Raw genomic sequence first — 25758 nt, forward strand, 5'->3', positions numbered from 1 at the left:
CAGTTTTGAATTTTTTATTCCCATGGATTTCAGTTAGCTGCTGTAGAACTAAAGTAGTGTTGAATCAAAAATATTATACATTCGGTTGTCATAAATAACAATGCACTGCAAAGAACTTAGGCCATAAACATAAACAATCCAAGATGAACATGTGCTTCAAACACGCTGCTTTATTTCTGTCCAAACAGTTTGGATAGCCTGTTATAAAGCTTCAAGTTGCTGTTTCTAGAGGGTCGAATGAACATTTTTCACTAAAATATGTCCCTTCTGGTTCCTTAATGATTAAATACAGTAGAACAATAGCCATTTAAAATAGCAAAAGAAAATCTGATGATTTTTTATTGTTAGAATTGCTAAGATAGGAAGAGTTGTGAAGCTGTATAAAATGGTAATAGAAAAATGCCCTGACAACAATAGACCCATCTCTAGGACTTGCACAATTTGTCAAAAAATCACTGCCTTCTGAAGAGCTCCTGGGAAAATAACCAAAGTCTATATTATTTTCTTGGCTCAGTCTTGTTAAGCGGCTTATGCCAATCTCAGTGCAGTCCTCCTGCTCTATTTTCCTGGAGCTGGGTTGCCCTTTTCCTGAGCCTTCAGAAGGGTTCTTGCAGAGTTTGCAAGTTTTATAGCTGCGCAGATCTCCTCTGTCCCTGCTCATACAACGTGTTGATCCTCAGGGTTCAATAAGAAGCTTTCACATGCTTCCAAAGAAAACGTGGCAGAAAAACCAGCAAGAAAGAGAGTTAGCCGCATGACAGAGAAATTCAGAAAACAGATACTCACACTCCTGTTTTATGCATGAAGTTACCTATTTTGCACCAACACATGAAAGTGTTGCATGCTCATGACATATTTTGGGTGCACTTTAGGAGGGCTTCTCAAAATTTGACTAGATTTGGTGCTGGCTACTTGAGTTGGAAGGTGAAAGACAGAATAGGAGCCTGAACTATGACTTCATACTAAGTTTTAGGGGAGGACCCAGTCCCACCTTAATTTACAAGTGTAAATCAGGACTATCTCCTGTGTAGTCAATAGAGTCACCCCACATGCAGAATCAGCATAAGTGAGCAGAGAATCAGGTCCAGCACCTCTAGAACAGGACTGTGGAATATTGATAAGGATGAAGGGAGGAAATCAGGTTGGTATTTGGTCTGGGTTATACTGAAACTTCAGTCTCCAGGTCCATCAATCCACCACTAAAGCTACCTAGAAATTAAATATAAAACATATGAGGTTAGAGTCAGGCCCTTAATCAGACCCCTTTGTGCTGTTCTAGAGATAAAAAGGGTTGGAAAACAGAGCTTTACACCAGCCTCTCAGTGAAAGTGGTGGGCTGTTGGTATAGCCAGAGTACCTTACATTCCAGCAATCCCTGCACATAACAGCCCTTTGGGAACCATTACTAAGTGGTATAATTTAGAGCAGTCTTGAGGTGTCCCTAAGTTGTGCCAGGTACTGTACTAACCCTCAGTGATCCAATGGTTGGATGATGTAAAGATGGCATAACAGTATCCTCAACCAACCCACTTTCTTTGGTTCTGTAATCTGCAACAATATTTATAATACAGATTCCAACATATTCTTTAAACATGTAGAAAAATCACACATCTCTCTTTACCACTATGCAATGTGGTGTGACTAGTACTATATATGATTTAATGGGTGATCAATCATCCACATATCAGCGGTGATGTAAACCTGATGTTCATTTGCTCTTTTCAACTCATGCATGGCTCTCATGTATCAAGAACAGAAATATCTACCAGGAATGTGATCATTCTGGTGTGCTATTAAGTCCCAGAAAGCTTTCATAGAATCCAAATAGTAAGGTAGCATCAGTTTACAGAGCAACTTTTCAATGGCATTGTTCCAAGTCTATGCTACTGGGCAGTGTGGCTTATACTTTGCTTTCATGGCCAAATATGTCATGCTTGACATGCCATGTCAGCTGCTTGCTTTGTGTGTGTGTATGTTAGAGAGAGGAAATTGTTGATACAGCTGTGAAAGGATCTCCTATTCTTACTTTTCCAAGGAATTGCCTCTAAATGATATTAGCCAAAGAGAGTGTGTGGATCTCTGAGGAGGTTTATTGCTTAGCAAACATTATATGAAATAGTCTCAGAAGATCTAAGGTGTTGGAATATAAAGGATATTTTTCTCACTACTCATCTTTTTTCAAATCTCACTTTATGCATCATCAGATTTTAGGGTGTTATTCCAGGCATCCATATGGGGCAGTCTGTTCCCCACATGTATCATCAATGGGCCTGATTCTGTTGTCCTTATTCAGGAAAAACTGCTGTTAGTCAACAGGATATTGCCATAGTTAGGTCTGAAAGATCGGGCCTGCGAAGGGAAATAGCACCCCACCCATTTCAATGACTTATGGAAGTGGGATGGTTCCCATGAGTGCATAGGACTCAGGGAAGCAGGAGGACCCAGTATTTCAGTCATCTCTCACACAAGGGCTAGGAACAACTGCAATGGTAGGGAGGAGGTGGGGACATAGCTTGCACAGGTGTGCTGTCAGACCAGGATGCACCATCCATAGAGATGGTACAATTGCAGCACTTCTGCATGCCATGAAGCTGGGGGAGGAATTGCGCCACAGAATTTGCCCTGGAGTGGAGCAGCTTTGAAACTCTCTCTCAGAGCCACAGATTAACCCTAAAGGAAGTTTCAGAGTAGCAGCCGTGTTAGTCTGTATCCGCAAAAAGAACAGGAGTACTTGTGGCACCTTAAAGACTAATAAATTTATTTTAGCATGAGCTTTCGTGAGCTGCAGTGTGAGGGAAACTAGCCACCTGTGACGTTGCACCCCATAAGGCTTCATACGTAATGCTTATGAATGTATATATGATCTAACTGGAATATGTTTTATGCTACGTATGCCATGTAACATATCTATGTCAAGGTTATGATCTACTGAATATATTCATCCTATTTGTATGCATGTGTCATTATTGTATTCAAAGTTATGAATATTGGCTGTATACTGGTTTGATTTTAAATAGCCTTAGTAAGACATTTGGTCAGCTTCTTTAGAAAGGAATTTGCAAATTAAGTGCTCAATCAAGAAGCACTTAATAGGCAATGGATCTTGAAAGGCTCCAATCCACATAAGAAGTCTACATGAGGACATCCAAGGTAGCATGTGAACAACGGCTGCTGCCTGTAAGAACTGAGTCATGCATGGACATGTGACTTAACCAGGTGACTCCAAAACTCCATCTTAGAGCTGGACTTTGCACAGGAGAGAGGAGGGGGTCTCCACCCACAAGAGAAAGTCTATTTAAGCCCGTGGGAGACCCCTTCATTTTGTCTTCAGCTGGCTAAAGAGATAGCCTCTCCACCCCCAAGGATACCTGAAAGAAACTGGAACAAAAGACAGTAACTACAGGGGGTGTGAGTGATTGCTGGACCCAGACTAGAAGGAGACTAGTCTGTAAAAGGAAGCTTACTGGAATTCTTCTGAGGGTGAGGTTTTAATCAGTATTCAGTTTTCTTACTGTATTAGACATAGACTTGCATGTTCTATTTTATTTTCTTGGTAATTCACTTTGTTCTTGTTATATCCTTGGGGCAGCCGGAGTAGGAAGCAATCACTTGAGGCCAGAGAGCAGACAGCTAACCAAAACCTCCATTTTATTTACAGACCATAATACTCTAACTCAGTTGCCATAGCAGCAAAAACCATGACAACCAAATACACAACATATTCCTCCCCCCCTAATAAGAACATCCCCTAAATAAAAAAAAAACACACACTAGACTAGAGAAGGAGGGTAGACTGCCTCCATTCCCGGCTAAACCCTGGGGATTATTTTGCCCCATAACCGTGGGTTCGCCCTAGCTAGAGATCCAGCCGATGAGGAGGCCTTCTGTCTCTAGGTGGATTACGGCGAACTTCTGGTGTTATTGCACCCGAAAGCACTAGGGGCTCAGGGTCCGCAGCACGAACGGGTGAGGAGATGGTATCAGTTTGTGCTGGGCAAAGGGGTATCTCAGCCGCCGGCAGTAATGGAGGAGAACAGTCAGGAACAGGTGATTCGTGATTCGGTGCCTCACCAGAAGAGGTGAAGTCAGACCCCTCAACTGCAGATGGGTCCTGAGGACTGGCATGACCTGGCAACAGCTGATCTACATGTCGCCGCCAGGTAACATTCTCTGCAGTCCGGACTGTGTAGGAAACAGGTCCTGTTTGAGTGATGACTGTGGCCGGGACCCATTTAGCTCTGGAAGTATAATTCCGAGCCAAAACTGGCTGTCCCGGGCTAAAGGTTCGGTCTTTTGCTCTGGGTGCCCGTCTGATGACTTGATATTGCTGCTGATGTTGCACAGTTTGTCTGGGTTCAGAAGGTTTCAGCAGATCAAAGCAAGTGCGCAGCTGTTGTCCCAACATTAGAAAGGCTGGGGATGCCTGGGTCATAGCATGAGGGGTGTTTCTGTAGGAAAGTAAGAAGATATCCAGACGCTTTTGAATGGAGTGTTGTCCCCTTGCTGATTTCAAAGCGTTTTTCATTGTCTGCACAAATCTTTCAGCTAATCCGTTGGTGGACGGATGATATGGTGCTGACGTGATGTGGTGTATCCCATTTGCCTTCATAAAATTTTGAAACTCCTGAGAAACGAACTGCGGTCCGTTGTCGCTCACAAGTTGTTCTGGCAGACCAAAACGACTAAAGAGTCCTCGTAGTTTTTGGATAGTACTCTCTGCAGAAGTGGACTGCATTATAGAGACTTCTGGCCATTTAGAATGGGCATCTATTGCCACCAAGAACATGCTGCCTTCAAGGGGGCCAGCAAAGTCAACATGAATACGTTGCCATGGGTTTTCAGGCCAGTCCCATGGGTGTAGGGGTGCCCACTGGGGTGCATTCCTCACACCCTGACATGACATACAAGCTTTTGCCTTCTCTTCAATAGCGCTGTCCAATCCAGGCCACCAAAAATAGCTTCGTGCAATTTCCTTCATGCGCACTATTCCACAGTGACCGGAATGTAGCTGTTCTAACATCTGTGATCTCAGCGGTGGTGGAATAATGACACGTCTCCCCCACAACAAACAACCAGATTGGACCGATAACTCCATCCGTTTGGACATGTAGGGAACAAGGTCGGATGAGACCGGAGAGGTTTGTCGAGATTTTCCATGCATCACCAGGTCCATAACTTGGGACAATACTGGGTCAACGCGAGTTGCCTTCTTTATCTGAGTAGCAGTGATGGGTGTATTCTCTACCTGTTCAAAGTAAAAGATTTCCTTTTGGGCACTATCTTGATGTTTGACCGGCAAAGGCAACCTCGAGAGGCCATCTGCATTGCCGTGCAGAGTGGATTTCCGATATTTGATTTCATATGTATGTGCTGAAAGTAACAATGCCCAACGTTGCATACGACTAGCAGCTAATGGGGGAATGCCTGTGTAGGGTCCAAAAATTGACGTCAGAGGTCGATGGTCTGTAAGAAGAGTAAACTTTCGCCCAAAGAGGTACTGATGAAACTTCCGAATTCCAAAAACAATTCCTAATGCCTCACGTTCGATTTGGGCGTAGTTAGTTTCTGCTTTGCTTAGAGTGCGTGAAGCAAAAGCAATAGGTCTCTCTTCTCCCGAAGGCATAATGTGTAACACGACTGCTCCCACTCCATAAAGGGAGGCATCGCAGGCCAATTGCAGGGGTAAGGATGGATCAAAGTGCGTTAGAACTTCAGAATTTAGCAATGCATCCTTAGCTTTGTTAAATGCAACATCACAGGCTTCAGTCCACTTCCAGGCCTTGTTCTGCCCAAGGAGCTCATGAAGTGGTTTTAGCAGTGTGGCTAACTGTGAGATGAACTTTCCATAATAGTTCAGTAGTCCTAGAAATGAGCGCAGCTGGCTTACATTTCGAGGTGGGGGAGCCTCCACAATAGCTTTAACTTTTGCAGGGGCCTTATGAAGACCTGCAGAATTGATGATGTGTCCCAAATATTCAACAGAGGGCTTGAAGAATTCACACTTGTCTTTGCGAACTCGTAGGCCATACTCTTCCAATCTTTGTAGGGTAGCCTCTAAATTCTTTAAGTGATCCTCTTCATTTCTTCCAGTGACCAGGATGTCATCCAGATAGCACTGAACTCCTGACAAGCCACACAAGATCTGGTCCATAGCTCTCTGGAACAGGGCGGGAGCCGATGTTATTCCGAAGGGTAGGCGACAGTATCGATAAAGCCCCTTATGAGTCACAATAGTCAACAGCTCTTGGGACTTTTCATCGACGTGCATCTGTAAATATGCTTGACTCAGATCAATCTTACTGAACTTTTGTCCCCCAGCCAGGCCTGCGAAGAGGTCATCGATGCGGGGAAGCGGGTATTGCTCTGCACACAACACTGGGTTGACAGTGACTTTAAAATCCCCGCAAATCCGGAGAGAGCCATCTTTCTTCACTATTGGAACGATAGGAGTGGCCCATGAGCTATGGGTAACTGGTATTAGGACTCCATTGGTGACCAGGCGCTCCAGGTCTGCTTCAACCTTTGGCCTGATGGCATATGGCACAGTTCGGGCTTTCAGATATTTTGGTGGACTGCCAGGTTTAATGTTCAATGTCACAGTGATTCCCTTCATACTTCCCAAATCATCTCCAAAAACAGCAGCATATTTCCTTAGTATAGGGGTTAGTCTGGTTTCTTCTTTAGTCATCCGGTGCACTTCTGCCCAGTTCAGTTGAATCTTCCCAAGCCAAGACCTACCCATTAAGGCTGGGTAGTTACCTCTCACCACAAACAGTGGCAATCTAGCGGCCTGTCCATTGAGCTCCACCTTAACATCAATAGTGCCCACCATGGGCACAGCTTCTCCCGTATACGTCTTCAGAACAGTTTTTGTTGCCTTAAGCGGAAGATGCTGTAGCTTTTCTTTATACACAGTCTCAGAGACCAGCGAGACAGCTGCACCGGTGTCCAGTTCCATGCGTATAGGTTTGCCCTCCAATAAGGGGGTTACCCAGTATTCATGTGAGCCCGCTACCAAAGACAAAACATGCAGTGGCACTTCCTCTTGTGATGAGGTGTCTCCTTGATCATCCTGGGTCTGCTCTAGAGTATGCAAGGTTCCTCTTTTTGTCGGCCAGACCACAGGCCTCTTTTTCTTTTGTTTACAGGCACACTCAATGTGTCCCTTTTTGCCACAGTGTCGACACACCAGGTCCTTACACCAGCATTCTGATGCCTGGTGTCCTGGCTTACCACAGCGGTAACATTCTTGACTCTGCACAGTTTTGTGGGTCGGTTCTTGTGACACTTTTTGCACCCTAGGGGGTGCACCGATGTATTGTGCCTCCCTTGTAGCCAGTTCCATGGAGACAGCAATATCAACAGCCTTCTGTAAGGTAAGCTGAGCCTCTGTCAGTAGGCGCTTCCGTATAGCTTCACTGTACAGGCCACACACTAACCTGTCACGCAGGGCATCATTTAACATTTCTTTAAATTCACAGTGTTCTGCTAGCTTCTTTAGAATGGCTACAAATTGTACAACTGTTTCATCTTCCTTTTGGTCTCTTTTGTGGAACCTATATCTTTCAGCAATTACCAGTGGTTTTGGGGAAAAATGGGACCCCAGGATTTCCACAATGTCACTGTAAGATTTAGTTGCTGGCTTAACAGGGTGTAGTAAGCTGTGTAGCAGGGAGTAGGTTTTAGCCCCTACAACACTTAAGAATATTGGCACCTTCTTCGCTTCTGTAATGTCATTTGCAATAAAAAAAAGCTCAAAACGCTCAGTATACACATGCCACTGCTCTATATTCTCATCAAAAGGCTCCAGGGGCCTGGTCAGAGTAGCCATGATTTTTAGTTTCACTTTCACAGTCAGTGCAAAGAAGCAGCTTTTTTTCTTTGTTTGGTCTTTACCTTGACTTCTACTTCCTTCTGTTACTGGAGCAGCACCAGGATCCCATCCTCGTCGCCAGTGTTATATCCTTGGGGCAGCCGGAGTAGGAAGCAATCACTTGAGGCCAGAGAGCAGACAGCTAACCAAAACCTCCATTTTATTTACAGACCATAATACTCTAACTCAGTTGCCATAGCAGCAAAAACCATGACAACCAAATACACAACAGTTCTGTCTGCTATTACTTGGAACCACTTAAATCCTACTTTCTGTATTTAATAAAATCACTTTTTACTTATTAATTAACCCAGAGTATGTATTAATACCTGGGGGGGGTGGCAAACAGCTGTGCATATCTCTCTATCAGTGTTATAGAGGGTGAATAATTTATGAGTTTACCCTGTATAAGCTTTTTACAGGGTAAAATGGATTTATTTGGGGTTTGAACTCCATTGGGAGTTGGGCATGTGAGTGTTAAAGACAGGAACACTTCTTAAGCTGCTTTCAAATAAGCCTACAGCTGTTAGGGAACGTGGTTCAGACCTGGGTATGGGTTTGCAGCAGTCTAGCAGGTCTGGCTCAAACCAGGCAGGGCCCTGAAGTCCCAAGCTGCCATGGCAGGAAAGCAGGGGTAGAAGTAGTCTTGGCACATCCGTTGGCAGTTCCCAGGGGGGTTTCTGTGATCCAACCTGTCACACCACCTATGCCCGAAGTGCTGTAATGCTGCTGTGCAAATAGGAGCAGAAGAGCAACCTGCTGGTAGGCAAAATAGAGTTCTTATTCTGCCAGGGATAACAATACAACTTTGTCAGAAATTACAGTAATAATAATAAAAGAAAAGCTAAAGAATGATGGCTTCTCTGAGGTGCTTTTAACCTTAATAAGAGCTCCATTAATTTTTCATATTAGCGATAAAGCCAATGAATAGAAATCTGTCTTAAAACAAGCAAACATAAAAAGATATCAAATAGCCAACTTAATTTAAATAATGCCATTAAATAATGTAAATCTGCTTGTGTAAATTAAGTTCATGCATAACTAGATCTGATCAACATACATATCTATCTGGGCTGATTTTAATATTGGCATACATGTTAATAAACTCTGAGGGGTTTAATTTAATTCCACTCTGAAAACACTGGTGTTCAATTCTGAAAGTGTGCACAGGGTAATTCCGTGAAAGGATTTATGGAAGAACATGAAACCCAATCATCCTATGGGCATGGAGGGCTGTAAGCAGAATGGTTCTGCTGTGTGGGGGGTCAGGTGATGCAGATCTAATGCAGAGGGAATAGCTGGGGAAGTTCAAGGTCATGGCCAGTGATTCCAAACAATTATGGATATACTAGCTCAAACCGCTTGCACGGGGCAAGTGCAGGAGTCCTGGATGTTAGTACAGCCATAGGCAGCTGGTGCTCCATAGCTAATAGCAAGAATACCTGGGAGAAAACCCTGTGTCATGCTACTCAAATAGAAGTCAAGAATTTGGCTCCAGGGAAGCAATTTTTCCGTTGTCCACTTAATAATTCTTTCCACTAGATTGATCACATGGACAACATTATCGTGAATCATACGTAATGCTTCTAGACATGTACAACTACATCATAGTCGAGTGAGACAGGAGACAGTGACACAACATTGAACCTATACCACCTGGAAATTCCCTTATGCCAGGCGAATGGTTGAGTGATCTCTTAAACTAGTTTTGTGACTGCTTTGTGCAGCTGGAACCATGCAAAGAGTACATGTGAAGACCAAGATCTGGCTCTTTGTTTTAGTTTTTGATGGACAATTTGTTGAAGTAATCACTGTAAATAAATGCTGCAAAATAAAGCATAAAGATTTTAATGAGCTAGTTTTCACCAAGGCATGTGAATAAGAATCTGAAATCTGTAAGTTTGAAGATTAATACAAATCAGATCAGAAAAATGTTGTTAGGGCTCAGAGTCATTTCATCTACTTATTTTACAGATTCCTGTGAAAAATGATATAAAAAATGTACTACATTTGTTACCACAGTTTTGTGCATTTTGCAAACAGCATTATTTGCTCCCTGGATAATTCAAGGAAACAAACAATCACAGAAAATTAAGGGACATATTCCACTGTTGAATGCACACATATCAGTCCCAACAGGAGATATGTGGTGTGCATCCAAGGAAAGAATCCAGCCCTATGTAAGAAAATTCTAACCTGAATTTGATATTCTGGGTAATGCATCTTTTTAAACACTAGAAAAATAGATGTGCTTATACCACTACTGTGGTATGTATCTGGGGTAGGAAAAGCCCTGCTATTGGTGGGTGGAAAAGGTGGATGGAGTCCATACACCCAAACTAAGTTGTGGTATTGGTCCTATACTCATTGACTTCAATGGGACATCATCCAGCACTCAAAGAAAAAACAGAATAGCTTCATGGCACTGGTTATTCTCTATCCCAGGGGTAGGCAACCTATAGCACACGTGCCAAAGGCTGATTTTCAGTGGCACTAACACTGCCTGGGTCCTGGCCACCGGTCCGGGGGGCTCTGCATTTTAATTTAATTTTAAATGAAGCTTCTTAAACATTTTAAAAACCATATTTACTTTACATACAACAATAGTTTAGTTATATATTATAGACTTATAGAAAGAGACCTTCTAAAAACATTAAAATGTATTACTGGCACGCGAAACCTTAAATTAGAGTGAATAAATGAAGACTCGGCCCACCGCTTCTGAAAGGTTGCCGACCCCTGCTCTATCCAATTAAGGCAGTGCCTAAATTTAAACTGAGCGCCTCCTAATTCTGCTTTCTATTGCAATGAGATGGTACAACTGCACAAGGCATGATGTTTGAGCAAGAGACAATAGTCCATTTTTTCCTGCATATAGCCCAGAGGCCAGGTTTCTGCTTGGAAGTATTTACATTGTTTGAACTTTAGGATCAAATTTGTATACAACCATATTTTTTGTAGCCTAACTTGTTCCATTTCAGGCAACTGGCATTAGGATAAAGCAAAGTTTTAAAACATTTGGCATATCTTGGATAGAACATCTGGTAAATGTGGACACTGTTCATTAGAGTAGTTTTTCCAACTAATAGTATGCCTTAGCCTTGACAAAAGTACTTATGTTTGATGTCAATCATTCGTCTTTGCCAGTTTAAATAGATATCCTTCTGGGAATAATTCTGATCCATCCTGGCACACAAAACATAATGAGCAATATCTTTAGGCTTTGCAGATGAAAAAAAGAATACATAGTGTATTGTATGTGAAACACCAGTTACAGCAGCCTAACCAAAAAAGGGCTGATATTTATATTCCCTCACTACAATGATATCAGCAAAGAAAATTAAAACCAATGAGATTCTCTTGCAAGTGGAACTGTTAGAAGGACAGACAGGATAGATATATGGTAATGCAGCACCCAACACCACCCAAGACTAGTGGTAATGTCAGACTCTCTTCCTTTGTGCCTCCCAAAGCTCAGCCATTGTCTTGGGATATTTTTTCCTAATGAAAGAAGCACGAATATAAAGGATGGTGAAAGAATATGTAACAAAGCTTTTATGGACCATAAAGAATGTCTGAGTGGCATTAAATTTGTGAAGCAACAATACAGCCAGAAAATGATCAAAGGCCAGTTTCTGATACCCTTCCATTGAATATGTTATTCCTAAAGTGGTTCCTACTGATTTTCACAGGTCTATTCAAGAGGTAAAGGACAATTATCATGAGTAAGAATATCAGAAACTGACCCTGTATTAAGGATCTGGTGACTCTCCATCACTAACACATATCACACTGGAGAAAAAGATATGCGTTTGCCTACATTTTTACTTATGTGCCTCCTAATGTCATTCAGACTCAGCTTGTTCCCTGTGAATTTCCCAGATTGCATTTCAACAGAAATTACAAAATAATAATGATCAGGGAATAAACAAAAATATCATTCAAGTAAAGTTATAAATCATGCATTAGTTATACGAGATATGTAACCGTATCTCAAGCCATTCTGGTTTCTCACATAATCATGTTAAGTGTTGTTTAACTATATACTGATATAGCAATTAGGATCTGCTGAATATAGTAGGTATTTATGCTTTTATTCTAAATGGGGATTATAAATGATTCGGCTTTTGTCATACACAATATGCATATTATGGTATGGACATTGTATTATCAATTCACTCTAACTAAGCACTTCAAACATTTTGAATCAGTAGACCATAATGGATCCTTTCAAGTCAGTGCTAATGCAGCTGCCATGTACTGAAAAATCCCTATGAAATAATGTGCAGAACAGTGTATTTTCAATAAAATATGATGGCTGTTTCAAATGTTTTTCAAATAAACAAAAGCACTAGTCCACCTTACTGACTAATTAGCAGAAAAAATCAAAATTAGAAAAGGAGGTGCCTGTTAACTAGCAGATGTGGGCTGGGTAGCTTGATACCTGCACATTTACCTACAGGGGCGATGCACTGTTTGTCCAAAGAGAGCTTCAATGCGGTTATGGCAAAGCATAGCTGTAGTACATAGCTCCTTTGGGAGCACCAGGTAATTCAGCCAAAAACGTATTAGAAAGTGTTTATAGTGGCTTAAAGGAAAAGTGTTTTTTTTTCCATTGCTGGTTTCAGTACATTCCATCTTTTTAAACCGCATCGGTTTGACACATCATCAACATCCTGATGTGTGACACAAGCTGCTATGTCAGTGTTTTATGTGCCATCATAAATGTTGTACTCTCATCAACGAAATAATGATTCAAGCCATGACATTGAAAACATTTAGTTTGTTAAATACTCTAGTTAAAAACAAGTTTGCATGAATGCAGCACAGAGAAGAATTTGGCCCAGTGATAATTCACTATAAATATTTTTATTTCTAAGATTTATACATACATATATATATATATATATATATATATATATATATATATATATTTAGCCATAAGACGCACACAATGAGATTTTCACCATTTTTAGTGTGCTCATTTGTATGGATGTTGTACCTTTTTCAAGTTGCGTGCCAGCCAGAATTTGGCTCAAAATCATTAAGGGCCAAATTTTCAAAGGCGATAACCCATCTTCCTTCTAAACATCTTTGCATGCACAATTCACTCACACAAAATGTTCACAGAAGCATACAATAATAGAAAGGTATGGCTGGAAGGGACTTCAAAAGGTTATCTAGTCCATGCCTCACCCACACCCCTGAGGCAGACTTGAGTATAACTAGACCATCCCTGACAGGTATTTGTCCAGCCTGTTTTAAAAAACCTTCAATGACAGGATTCCATACCCTCCCTCGATAACCTATTCCAGTGCTTAACTATCCTTATAGTTAGAAAGTTTTTTCCTATCTGAACTAAATCTCTCTTGTTGCAAACTCATCTGATTACTTCTTGTCCTATCCTTTGTGAACATGGAAAACAATTGATCATTGTCCTCTTTAATTTTAGTGCATTATTCCCTGTGCACACAAATGAGTTCACATAGGAAAAAACATTGGGCCAGATCCTCACCTGGTGCTAATTAGTATAACTTCACTGAAGATGATTTACATTAACTGGGGATCTGGCTCATTGTGTTCTTTTTTCTGTGCACAATGGGTTCTTACACATATAAGTTCTACCATTGGCGTGTGCCAGGAATAATGTGCAAAAATTGCACATGCAAGGGATTGTGTGAGCACAAATAAAGGCCATGGTTTGAAATTGTCTTTCTAATTGGATCTAGACACTTAGGCTGTGTGGGTATGATTCCCAGCTCCCATAGACAGACTCACAGTAGCTTTCATTGAGCTAGCACATTAAAAACAATAGTGTAGATAGGGTAGCATGGGCTGTGGCGAGCAGCAGCATGGGCTAGCCATGCTGAGTATACCCTCAGCTCATGCTGAGATCCATATTCATAGACACATCCATGCTGACAAATGCCTCTGACAGGCCAGAAAAAATGCAGGTTGATTTTTCTGATAATCTTGAGCTTGCATTTAATTTAAAAGTACCACTGCCAAAGAGCAAGAAGGGTTGTTCTTTTCAACATGCTTATTTATCCCAGCTAAGAAGCTATATTATTTTGCATAATAAGTTCTACATGGGCATTCCCATAAATTAAAGTTGTTTCACAATTTTTAAAATACAGTGAAATGGAAACTGCCATTTCTAATGCTAATTCATTGGCCTTGGTTGGTAGCACTGGATTTAAACAGTATGCACTGGTTGCAGTGTTTCTGATTTCAAGATCTGAAACTAATATAAATGTTCTATTCAGTCTTTTGACACTTTTAAAAATGAGCAAGTCATATGTAAGACTTTCTGGGTCTCTAAAAGATCTATGAAGCCAGCATGCTGTAGGTAAGTTGGAGCTGTCTTTTCTCATTCCCTAGCTCATATATGTAATGCAAGAACAGACATTACACATGACACTAACATTCCATTATGTTTCACAGTATCATATATTCTTAGCTCCAGCAGTCTGAGGGAAAAAATGACCAGTGGAAATTCAAACTATCCAGTGGACTTAGCCAATAGTTCACTGGATCTCAGCCAGATTTCATGGTTCTCTTCAAAACAGTTGATTTGAAGTCTTTTATATTATTATTTTGAATCTGATTTTGAGTAGGTCAGCATCCAATCAAAATTACAGTTGCAACTATTTAACAAAAAAATTATACTCACTGAGAAATTTTAGTGGGCCATTTTGAAACATACTTTGAAGACAATACTTTCTCTCATAGTATCTTGAAGAATGAATTATTATATCCTTGTCAAATTGTAAATATCATGCTGTAAAAAATATTAGTCACACAAGGGGTTGTTTGACAGTAATGTCACAGTAAAGATCTCTTGTCTACACGAACATGGATAGCCTGATACTTAATACCATGTATCAGTTGGTATATGGCATCCAGTGGTAAAAGCTGAGATATAACTGCACTCAAAGTTTCCTCAGAACATTGGCAATACCCTGCCAATAGATATACTACACATGCCATTTAAGCCAGCTGAGTAGTGCTTTTCCTCTCCCTCCCTCCAGTTTTTCCATTCCCTAAGGGGCAATCCTTTGGAGAACAACCCATTGAAGTAAAAAAGCTATCGCGTAAAAGTGAGGATGAGCAAAAAAGCACATCCAAGGGAAGCAAGTTAAGATCTAGACCCTAAGGTTCAGGGGCGTTAAAGAAATTGAGCCAAAGAAATTCTAAAAAGACACTTTTTTACTTTAAAAAACAAGATTAGAAACTGGCTTGTATGAGCCCAACTGTGATTAAAAAAATAAACCTTTTATAGTTAAGACAGGATTTTTTTCTTTTTGTTCTTTGACTTTTCCTTGCAGAGAAAGAGGCTATCTTCACTTAATCAGAGCAAAGAAAGAGTGGCTGAGGCAGAAGCAGCATCATGTGGTTGAAGGTCAGGCCAATTTTCACCCATGTGATGCTGCTTTATCACTCATGGAACAAAGATTAAGGCCTTTCTTTTCTTTATCCTTTTGTGCTTTCCCCCATTACTTTAACAGATCTGAACAAATCCCAAAGAGTTCATCCAAACGTTCCTTTTAGCTACATTTAGTTCAGATCTTCTAAATTCCACATAAGTCTAAATGCTATACCAAGATGAAGAGGATATAAAACCCACATGTGAACAGAGAAAAATGTTATATAAACACACAAAATCACTGCAGAACATGATGACAACTGCATTTTCAGCTGGAAGAACCTAGTCACATCCAGGAATCTGAAATATCAGTATACCAGCTCCTCATTTTTAAAGATGTATATTTCCATAAAATGCCAGGAACAAAGCCTGAATATTGAGTTGTGTTTAAGATGATTTTAACATGATACTATAGATGAGATGCCAAAAGTTTGATTTGTTCTGAAAAATCCTGGAAATACACAGTCTCATTAGTCCACCTCTTATACTGCTACCATGAGAAATCCTGTAAAAAAATGCTGTATCATAATGTTACTTTGGACTGAACAATTATTACACATATTGTTAACAGCCAACAGCTTGTACTGATGTTGTGTCAACTCCAGAAATGGGACAAAAGTAGACGTTGGCTGTTGGAAAACACTGTGAATATACTTTTAAATCCCCAGGACATCCTTTGGTGAGAGCCAGACAGTCTCCTCTTAGCTCTCTAACTGTGACTTGTTGTGCAACCCTGTGTTTGAAGGTATCGTGGTTTGGCACATAGCATCTTTCATTGAAAAATACCAGGAAAAGTATGTAAATTATTAGCACTATACTGATCGCATCAAATATTAGCAGACTACTATATAATAATACTAATTAATAATGATTTGCACTTATTTAGCAGTTTCCGATCATTTTTCACTTTTCAAAGGTGAGAAGGTAAATCCCTATTTTAAAAGTTGGAAAAAAGTGGTATTTGGATAACAGAATAATAGACTCCTGATAAATAAGATAGATACTATCTCTATTTATGTGCCTAGTTACTTGTATGGACCTCATCATCATGCAATTTGAGTGTCTGTTACAGTGACAGTAATATTCAAAAAGAGACCTCAGACCTTCTGCTTCCCAGTCATCACTACAAGGCATTTCTCTTCCTTCAACATGGGCTTCCTTTACACATGAATCATAATTTGTTTTTGAAATGTTTAACATACAATGTCACAAAGAAACATACAGAAACAAAGGAATTCTATTTAGAAGAATGCTTCAGTTACACTGACTTGCGTAAGCTTGAAGTATGCCTCTAAAATAGTCTACAAACCAGAGGTGAAATCCTGGCCCCATGGACGTCAATGGGAGGCTTGCCAGTGACCACAATGGGACCAGAATTTGACCACAGCATATTAACAATTATTTTGACTAACAAATGAGCCAAAGAGCTTCAGATGATATATATAGTTTAAAATGGAGAGAAGAGAGGTGGATTGGGTTGAGCATTTTGAGTGTTGAGCCTATCCATCTCTCTTCCCAATATAACATAAGACTTGGCCTATTCACATGTATTTTTCCTTGTAGCAGAAGGGGCCCTGGATTTTCATATAGTTTTATATCATTCCTAGATATTACGCTTGACATCCTGGATCCGCTGAAGTCATAGGCAAAACTCCCATTCGCTTCAATGAGGCCAGGGTTTCACCCTGTGCCTCCAACAGAAAGTATTTCAGGGACAGTTGTTAAATCACCAGATTATTTAAGGTGGTCTGTGGTCATTGATTTACAGGTAGGTTGGGAAATCAATATACTGCCTCTCTCAGTATAAATACTCCTGTCCAAAGGGACATAATGCTAACAAATAATAGTCAGTCCTTACATTTTCTGAGGACACTATTTTCATAATGTTTAGTGTTCAAAATCTTTCCTCATATGAATGTTTTATGATTTCTAATGTGGACAGAAAGTATCTTTATTGTCTCACAAAAGGGAAAGCTTAAATGTTAGAAAGTCTTTGATTTCTATTTTTATTAATATAAGTTTGTAATTTAAGCACATTATTCCTGGCTCCTGTGTTTTACTGTACACATTTCCCCTCCTTTGTGGTCTATATGACTTTATGTAGAGGATTCAGCAAAACTGAGTAAAGTCTGTCTCAATTAATCTGTGAGTCAGATTGCTCAGTAATAGCTGGAAGAAAACACTTTTGATTTATCTTGGAAATGAGATATTTCAAACTAACTCCTCCAAAAACTGAATATAACAATACTTAATACTGCTATTTACTCTAGATTTTTGCAATCTTTAATTTGTATTTATTTTGCTAGTGGATAGTTATTCTCAGAGATGGCTGGATCACAAGTTTGTAACAAAAGTCAGAGCTTTTTCACAACATCTTTCTAAACAGGTAAGTCCAGCAGAAACCGAGGAGTTTCTAAATACTATTTGGAATTCTAAATACTACTTGGAACTACTCTGCAAACTTTGAAAGCCAAAACATGATTCTCTTTGCTTTTTATGGTATCAAAGATTTTTACAGCCCTACAACTATCTACTGTCCATACTGAATAACAAATAGTGGAATACTTCTTAGCTGCTTGGAAGATGTTTATGTGCTCAGTTAGCTCTTCCTGTGCTCTTTCTTCTCTATTGGAGGAATATGAATTTGAGTAAATGCCATGTGACAGTGTGGCTGCTGCAGAATGTATTCATTTTCCTTGAGTAGAAGACCAATTAGTAATTACTTTAGGGCAGTCCTTATAGGCCATCTAGGCTGGCCCTTAATTAAGCAACAAGACATGACAGGCAGTGCATTTCTGGGCAATTTAGCACATCTCTTAGGGAGTGTTTAAGGCATGAGGCCGAAGGTCAAGTGACTTTAACCACCTGAGAAGTGCAAAAATCCCTTAGAAATGCACTGTCTGGAGTGACTTATTGCTGTTATTAAATGGAATTTGTGAATAAAAATAAGAAAATTGTCTGCCCCAGGCATCTAGAAGGCACTATTAACATGGATATGACATTGCTGACAGCTAATCTAAAAGCTCAATTTGTGTCCTGAGCTCTACAACCATTTCATAATACTGTGTATTATTACAAAGAAGATACTATGTTTTTCACACCCATTTTTACCAAAGTTGTCCAATAGGAATGGGAGAATCTCCACCAAATCTCCAACCCATTTGAACATTTTGGGGTTGAATTGCAGTAATAGATGGTGGAAGTCTTTTCTAGAGGAATAGAGCTGCTCTCCCCTGCCACACAATCCCCTTCCCCGCTGTCCCCAGCCATCCTGAGACATCTCCCCTGTATTCCTCCTCCTCCTCCCAGGCTCAGCTGTTTCCTCCGTCCCCTGTTATTGGGCTCAATCTGCCTGGATGTCTCTACATGTCAGTGCTTCCACGATGAAGATGTGCACGAGCAACATTTGCATGCAGAGTGGAGTAAACAGTCGATAACAGGACCTTCATCTTATGTAAGGATATTTTTCAATATCAATGACAACTTTAAAAAGTGTGCTTGTACTCATTAATAATCTTACATTGAACATGTACAGCAATGCTGCTAAAGTGCTCATTATTTCATGAAATACGGAATCTTACAGAACTTACAGAAAATGGATGAGAAATTGAACACCTGCTTTGATATTATCTTTCCTGTGGTTGAATATGTATCTTTGTGTTGGTTTGCTGTTGGTTTGGATTTTTGTTTGTTTGATTGACTGACTTTTTGCCTGCTTATTTTGATTAAATATTTGGGTAGCTTGATGTGCCTGTTATCATTATTCATAAATGTCTTCTATCCTTTTGCTAGTGTTTATTCTTGCATCATCCATTTCTAGTAAGTATTGTTGTATCATCCATATCTAAGTAAATTGAGAGAAAAAAGAGGACAGGCCAGACTCAGTTTTATCTTGTAAGCCCACGGTCAAGGCATAACAAGATAAGAACGGCCATACTGGGTCAGACCAAAGGTACATCTAGCCCAGTATCCTGTCTTCTGACAGTGGCCAATGCCAGGTGCCCCAGAGGGAATGAACAGAACAGGTAATCACCAAGGGATCCATCCCCTGTCTCCCATTCCCAGCTTCTGGCAAACAGAGGCTAGGGACAGCATCCCTGTCCACCCTGGCTAATAGCCATTGATGGACCTATCCTCCATGAACTCATCTAGTTCTTTTTTGAACCCTGTTATAGACTTGGCCTTCACATATTGCTAAAAAGTCAATTTCCAGAGACAACAGGTTTCTACCTAATGGAAAAAAGACTCAGGCAGATTATTACCTTAGTTGCACTGACGTAAATCCAGAGTAACTCCATCAACTCCCAGGGGAACCACTGCAGGGCCATGTGTGGGTGAATCCTTTGCCCCAGCTCACAGAAACCAGTTCAGTTGTGTACGGTGCCCTCCTCACCTGTAGAGGATTGTGAGGGGATGGTTGTAGGATTTACCATATGACAATATTTTACATATCCCCTTGCAGGACACAAACCGATACCATTAATTAGGGAGTATCTTTCAGCTAGTCCTTTAAGTACAGGTGCAGGATACAAAAGGCATATAGTAATAGACAAGAAAGCCTGGGAAGTATTTTGTGACTCTTCTCTCAGAACACTAGTGATCCATATAGTAGTATTAAATCAGTTCCCTTAATGGGCTGAGTGCATTTTACTTTGTGAAGAATGTGCCCCCGCTGGGACTTGAACCAGGAAGCTTCAGGTCTAAAAGTAGTCCCTGTCCACTCTAGCTGAAGGAGAGTTTCTTAAAATTGGTAATAGTAATAATGCTCACACTTTTTTGGGCACTAGGTGACAAAAGCCTCTATTTGCTGCAAAATAACACCTTAAGTCCAAGCAGCACAATGTGAGCCCAAAAGTTCCTTCTCACAGTGCAACTTTGAAATAAACAAATTACAGTAGCATTCTAACAACCCTGACTCTGGTGATACTGTGAACGTCTGTGGGAGATTTTAAGCCAGCACAAAACTTGAGAGTTTTACAAGAATTCAAATAGACATTGAATAAATGCTATTCACAAAGTTCAGTTACTAGTTAGGAATAAACCTAGGTTTTTGTTTAGCTGACAGAACAAAAGGTTAATCTTAAAAAAATACCATCACAGAGCCTAACGAAACTAGGATGGATAGGTAGCTTCTTATACACCAGTTCTCACCCTTGGATTGGACCCTATCACACTGAGTCTGGAATTTTTCCCCGGTGGTTGCCATCTTCTGCTCCAGAATCTCAATTTTCATTAAAAAATTAACTGAGCCTGATGTTAGTGAAGAAAACGTTAAAAATATGAGCCAACTGCAACTGATGCAATGGTCAACATCCGGAATGTGCAGACAGCCTGAAATAACAGTCCTGAGAGAAGTATGAACGGCTGTCACTCGTCCCACTGGGGTGTGTTAACTTCAAAGCCTAACAAAGACAACTTACATGTCAGTTTTGTTAACTATTTCACTGCTGATCAAAGCAGGCAAAAAAAGAGACAAACATTCATTATGAAGCTCTGCACAGTCTACTGTGAATTCTGTCGCAGTCTGGCATTTTATTCAGCTTCACAAGTGGTCAAAGCTTGGGTTGTGGGTGGAGCTTATTGTTACTTCTTAATGACCTCCAACTGGTTCCAACTGCCAAATATCTGTAGCTTCTGTCTCCATGACTTCACTGCCTGAATTCCTTGGTAGGTTTCTCCCAATCACCTAATATAATGTGACTATGCTACATATTTAGAAATAGCCTCATTTTTTTGGGTGTAGAATCAAAGATATCTCCCCCCACCATTTTAAATTTGGCCATCTTCCAGCAAGCTTTTATTAATTTAAAAAATGTACCGTAACCCCAACAGCTGTGATTGGGCATGAAGACATGCTTTATATATGTTTGCAAGTAGGGAGAGTACAAAATTTTTGTAGCATCTTTCTTAAAAAGCACTGAGAGAATACACATATATTCACAAAGCTCCATGATGAAAAGACAAATGCACCTACTGTTTAGGACCAGACTGGGCCACAGGGCTAACAGACATTTGGTTAGCTGTCCAGCTCCCTTCATGGGCTGCAGGACTAGGCTGTTCTCCTATCCGCTAGCTGCCAACTTGTGCAGACTGAAGTTCCCAGCAGCAGTAGAGAAGCAGAGAAATGGTACCAGAAATAGATCTTATGTGCAGCAGTGTATTTCAGCATGGCAGCATCCCCATAGGAACTTCCTTTTACTTTGTTGCAGAATGAGCGTGCACAGGAAGCTGCTTCTTTCCTGGCTTCCAAACCTTGGTCTCCTTTCCACTTCACCACCCAGCAGAGCCCACATGGCTGCTCTTAAGACCTCTGTGCCCCTGTCCCTCTATCTTCAACCAGCAGGGGAGCCATTTTTGACATTCAGGCCCTTCCCACCATTGCCTGTATGTGTGTCAGTATATGCAAGGGGATGACTGTAGGTGTGTGCATGTGTGTGTGTGACTAGGGTTGCCACCTCTGAGGTACAAAAACCCCAGGACTTCTGGTATGATCTTGAGCCCATTAAACTGGACAGCTAGTAGTGTGTACTGAGAACCCTTAAAGTTTTCCTCAAAAAAGGGACACTCCTGGGAAAACCTGGACAGGTGATCACCCATGTGTGATAGGTTGATTGTGAGGATAAATAATGTAAACACTTGTAATGAGGTGACTGACTGACACAATCACCACATACAGTCTGCCCACAGCCACCACTCCAGCTCGGAGTTCAAGCTGCTTTTGAGAGAGAGATAAACATGGAAATAATGGAGATGGATGAGTGGAAGGCTTGAGAACAGTGGAATCAATATTCAGCAAAAGAAATTCATGAGGCAAGCAGGAAGGAAAATGTGATAGAAAGATAGAGAAGATGAGTGTCACAGGGGCTCCAAGCTTGTCTCCTCTAATATAGGGTAAGGGGGAGAGACTAGAAGAGAGATGCAAGGGAAGAGAGATATCAAGAAAAGGGAAGGAAAAAAGATAGTGTAAAGCAATGTGGTCCAGCTGACCTCAGGCCTCATCCACACCACCACTGATTTTACATGGTCCATTTTGGGTGGCGGGATAGCTCAGTGGTTTGAGCATTGGCCTGCTAAACCCAGGGTTGTGAGTTCAATCCTTGAGGGGTCCACTTAGGGATCTGGGGCAAAAATTGGTCCTGCTAGTGAAGACAAGGGGCTGGACTTGATGACCTTTCAAGGTCCCTTCCAGTTCTAGGAGATTGGTATATCTCCAATTATTATTATAATCACTATTATTAACTTATTAAATTTCAATGTATGCATTAAGAAAACTAATACGAACAAGGACTGGATGGATGAGGTGGATATGTACCTTCCAGTGTTTTACTATCCATCATCCTGTTGCTGATCCCCTTTGAAAAGGCTGCCAGTTGCTTGCATTCTCAGTCCCGGTCATTCTTCCCATTTTTTTCACATGGTTGGGCCTGTGTTGTAAAATTCCTGAGACTCAGCAAATAATGCAAGATCAGTGCTGCTACACTTCTGCCTCCCTATGCCAGGGTCTGTAGCTGCAGATGAGTTGGTACTTCCAGCCCTACACTCTCAGCTATGAACTCACCTGCTTTTCTCTTCCAGCTCTGGATGCAGAAGCATCCAAGGCCCAGAAATGCTGCCTGCAAGTATGGGCAAGGTGCAATAACTTTCTTCAACTTGCTACAACAGAGAGGAATGTTAATATGGCAGCTCTTGTCTTAAGACAGTTCTCAGTGCTCTCATTAAAGAGCATTGCAAGTGCCTTCATCAATAGTTTAAAATCAGGATATTTACAATTGTTATTGACTTGTTTTCAGTTAGACAGTTTTACAAAGTAAATACTAGCCTTTCAGTGTTTCCACCATCTACACCTGCTCCCTCCATAGGTAAAATGTTGGACTATGCTGCTGTACTGGAATAAAAACTAGAGTATAGAAAAATTGAACAAATCTAAAGTAAAAACACTGAAGTGGAGAAAGACATTGGCAGTATTTGGGTGAAAGAGGGAAAAAAGTAAGAGACACTAGGGAAACTGGAGAATCACAAGACAAAATATATAGTAGAAAAGTGAAGAATAAAATGGGATTAAAGAATAATAAACCACAAGTTAAAGTTTATTTTAGAATAAATATTGAGGAAGGAGTACAAAACAAAACAGAAAATATTGGAGTATATGTATATTAAATATGCTACAATTAAGTTCTTTGTTGGATTATTATGCTTTGTGAAATTAGGCACCATTTTATCTGCATTGAAAACTGGCATCAAGCATTGCCTGGTTATACTCTTGAGATGTGACTCATTTCCCACAGCTAACTATTTTGGTCACTGTTTAGCTGGCTAGACTCAAACCAATAACCTAGAGGTGAAAGGCTCAATACCCCATTGTCAGTCCCTTGGACAGCCGGGTTCCTCAGTTCAGCTCTCATTCTGTGTTTGAAACAAACACAGGAAAAAGAGAGCTATCCTTTATCTCTCACAGGATTAGATGACAAAGGTAGAAAAAAATAATTTATAGTAGTGGGTAAGGAAATCTTGTATGTTAGTAACTTATTTGCAAGTAGCTAATACAACATCTCTTCACCTAGTATAATATACTGAATTATACAGAATACCTTACTGCATATGTCCACACATTTTAATAATATAATGCATGCTGGTGGTTATAAAAGGCACATCTGTGCTTCCCTTTGTCCATTATATCCAGTATCCATTATATCCAGGGGGCGAAGCATATGTGACAGGAATGTATGTGTAAGCAATGGTTCAAGGGTGAGCAAGAATGTATTGAAGAAATTAGAGACCACTCAAAAACCTGCTCAGTGTGTGTGTTTCTTTATTCAGTAATTATTTAAATTCATTTTACAGCCATAGCACATGATACTTTTTTGCAGCATCTGCTTAAGATATTAAGGAGAAAAACTGTGGGTCAGATAAAAAACAAGAACTAAAAGAATTGTTGACATGAGCCTTTTACTCAGCAATGTCAAATAGAGATAATTTAGAATGTTTATTTAACTACCATGGATTTACACAGCTTTTAAAGAATTCTTTTTGCATAAAACAGCTCTGTAGCTCTTCTGAGTTCAGCACATGTCTATTATTTCTATTACCTCTCTCCCTATCTCTCCTTTCAGGCACTAGCAACCTCCAGGAAAGATTCATTGTAACTGAAGATAGCTTGTTAAAAACAATTTAAAAATACACTGACATTAATGATTTGACTTGTCTTTCTCTAACATATACCAAAAAGCAATAATAGCTATATATGCTCTAAGATATTTCTAAAACAAATTCCCAACGTACCATGCAATACTCTGTTCTTATTTGGGACTGCCTGTTTTAATGATATAACTATTATAAATTTTAATAAAGATCTGCATTTATCAGAAAACATGTGGACATCTTGGTCTTTATTTTATTTAGAATTTCTGGAGATATTTCATTGAGGTAACATTTACTTTTGAGGTGTGTAATTTGGACCCAACATGCTGTGTGCTATAGTCTTTGATGTTCATCAAGTTTGTTTATGAAGTGAGTTAGAATTTGGAATCTAATATCTTACAGGGAAATTCTTAAACAGACAGGATGTCTCCTTTTTGGTCTCTGTGTGTGCGTGTGCATGCAACTTTTTTTCTTAATGGTTTCTAAAATGAAATAATATAACCCAAGCCCAATTAATTGTTTAAACAAGTTTGGTTTTCAGCTGGAAAAAAAATTCAAAGTACTTGGAATAGCAAGGTGACCAACTGTTTAATTTCATTTGTATCCTTTTCTAAGTTGATCCACGAACTGTATCCTTTTTAGATGATCTCCAAAAAATATGTATCTAATGAAAAGCAACACTAAATAGCAAGGGAATAATACCACATTCTTTTTCTGCATATGGAGTAATCATGTCTCTTTAAATAGATGTCAGGTGAGGCCTCTAATACCCTCACACCAAAAATACTTGTGACCCCGGGACTCTCTACAGGACTTATTTTATATTTCCTGATTTTTTCATGTGAGACTCAGTGTATACGAGCATACGGAGGAGTTGTTCCTCCTGTCAGCTGCAATTTCAAAGGTGACTTAAATCTTATTAAAATATGTAGAGTCTGTTTGACCCACACAAGGTTGTGCTCAGGTTCAGCCTTCCTGTGTACTAAGGTTGGGACCAGCTCTGTCCAGCTTACTGACCACCTTAAGGAGACAGAGCAGGTCCCTGACACAGACAACTACCGTAATTTTCCTTTGACTCTGAGTTAATATTTGATTGTTCCAAGAACAGCTTGATGATGAATGACAATGGGAACCTGCTGGAAGAGGAAACTGACCCAGCCCATGACAGGAGATCTACCCCAGAAAAAGGTAAAGGACATCAGTTTTCAACTGGATCACTTAACTATTGTCACACTTCCAGGAAATGGATAATTGGAATAGAAATAATACAATATCCCAGGCTTCTGGTCTGCCTCAAACCAGAGATGTCTGCCCTTACACC

The 25758-nt window shown here is 40.2% G+C and overlaps 1 long non-coding RNA gene across 1 annotated transcript; it reads right to left on the reverse strand.

Annotated features, from left to right (window-relative positions):
* Positions 1–41: 41 nt before the first annotated feature.
* Positions 42–20897, reverse strand: LOC123377734. The gene is made up of 3 exons (XR_006582294.1): positions 20720–20897; positions 19562–19692; positions 42–1209 (listed from the first exon to the last, which is right to left on the reverse strand). It is a non-coding gene; the product is annotated as an uncharacterized LOC123377734 (long non-coding RNA).
* Positions 20898–25758: the final 4861 nt, after the last annotated feature.

Source organism: Mauremys mutica, chromosome 9 (genome assembly GCF_020497125.1).
Source record: "Mauremys mutica isolate MM-2020 ecotype Southern chromosome 9, ASM2049712v1, whole genome shotgun sequence".
Lineage (NCBI taxonomy): Eukaryota > Metazoa > Chordata > Testudines > Geoemydidae > Mauremys > Mauremys mutica.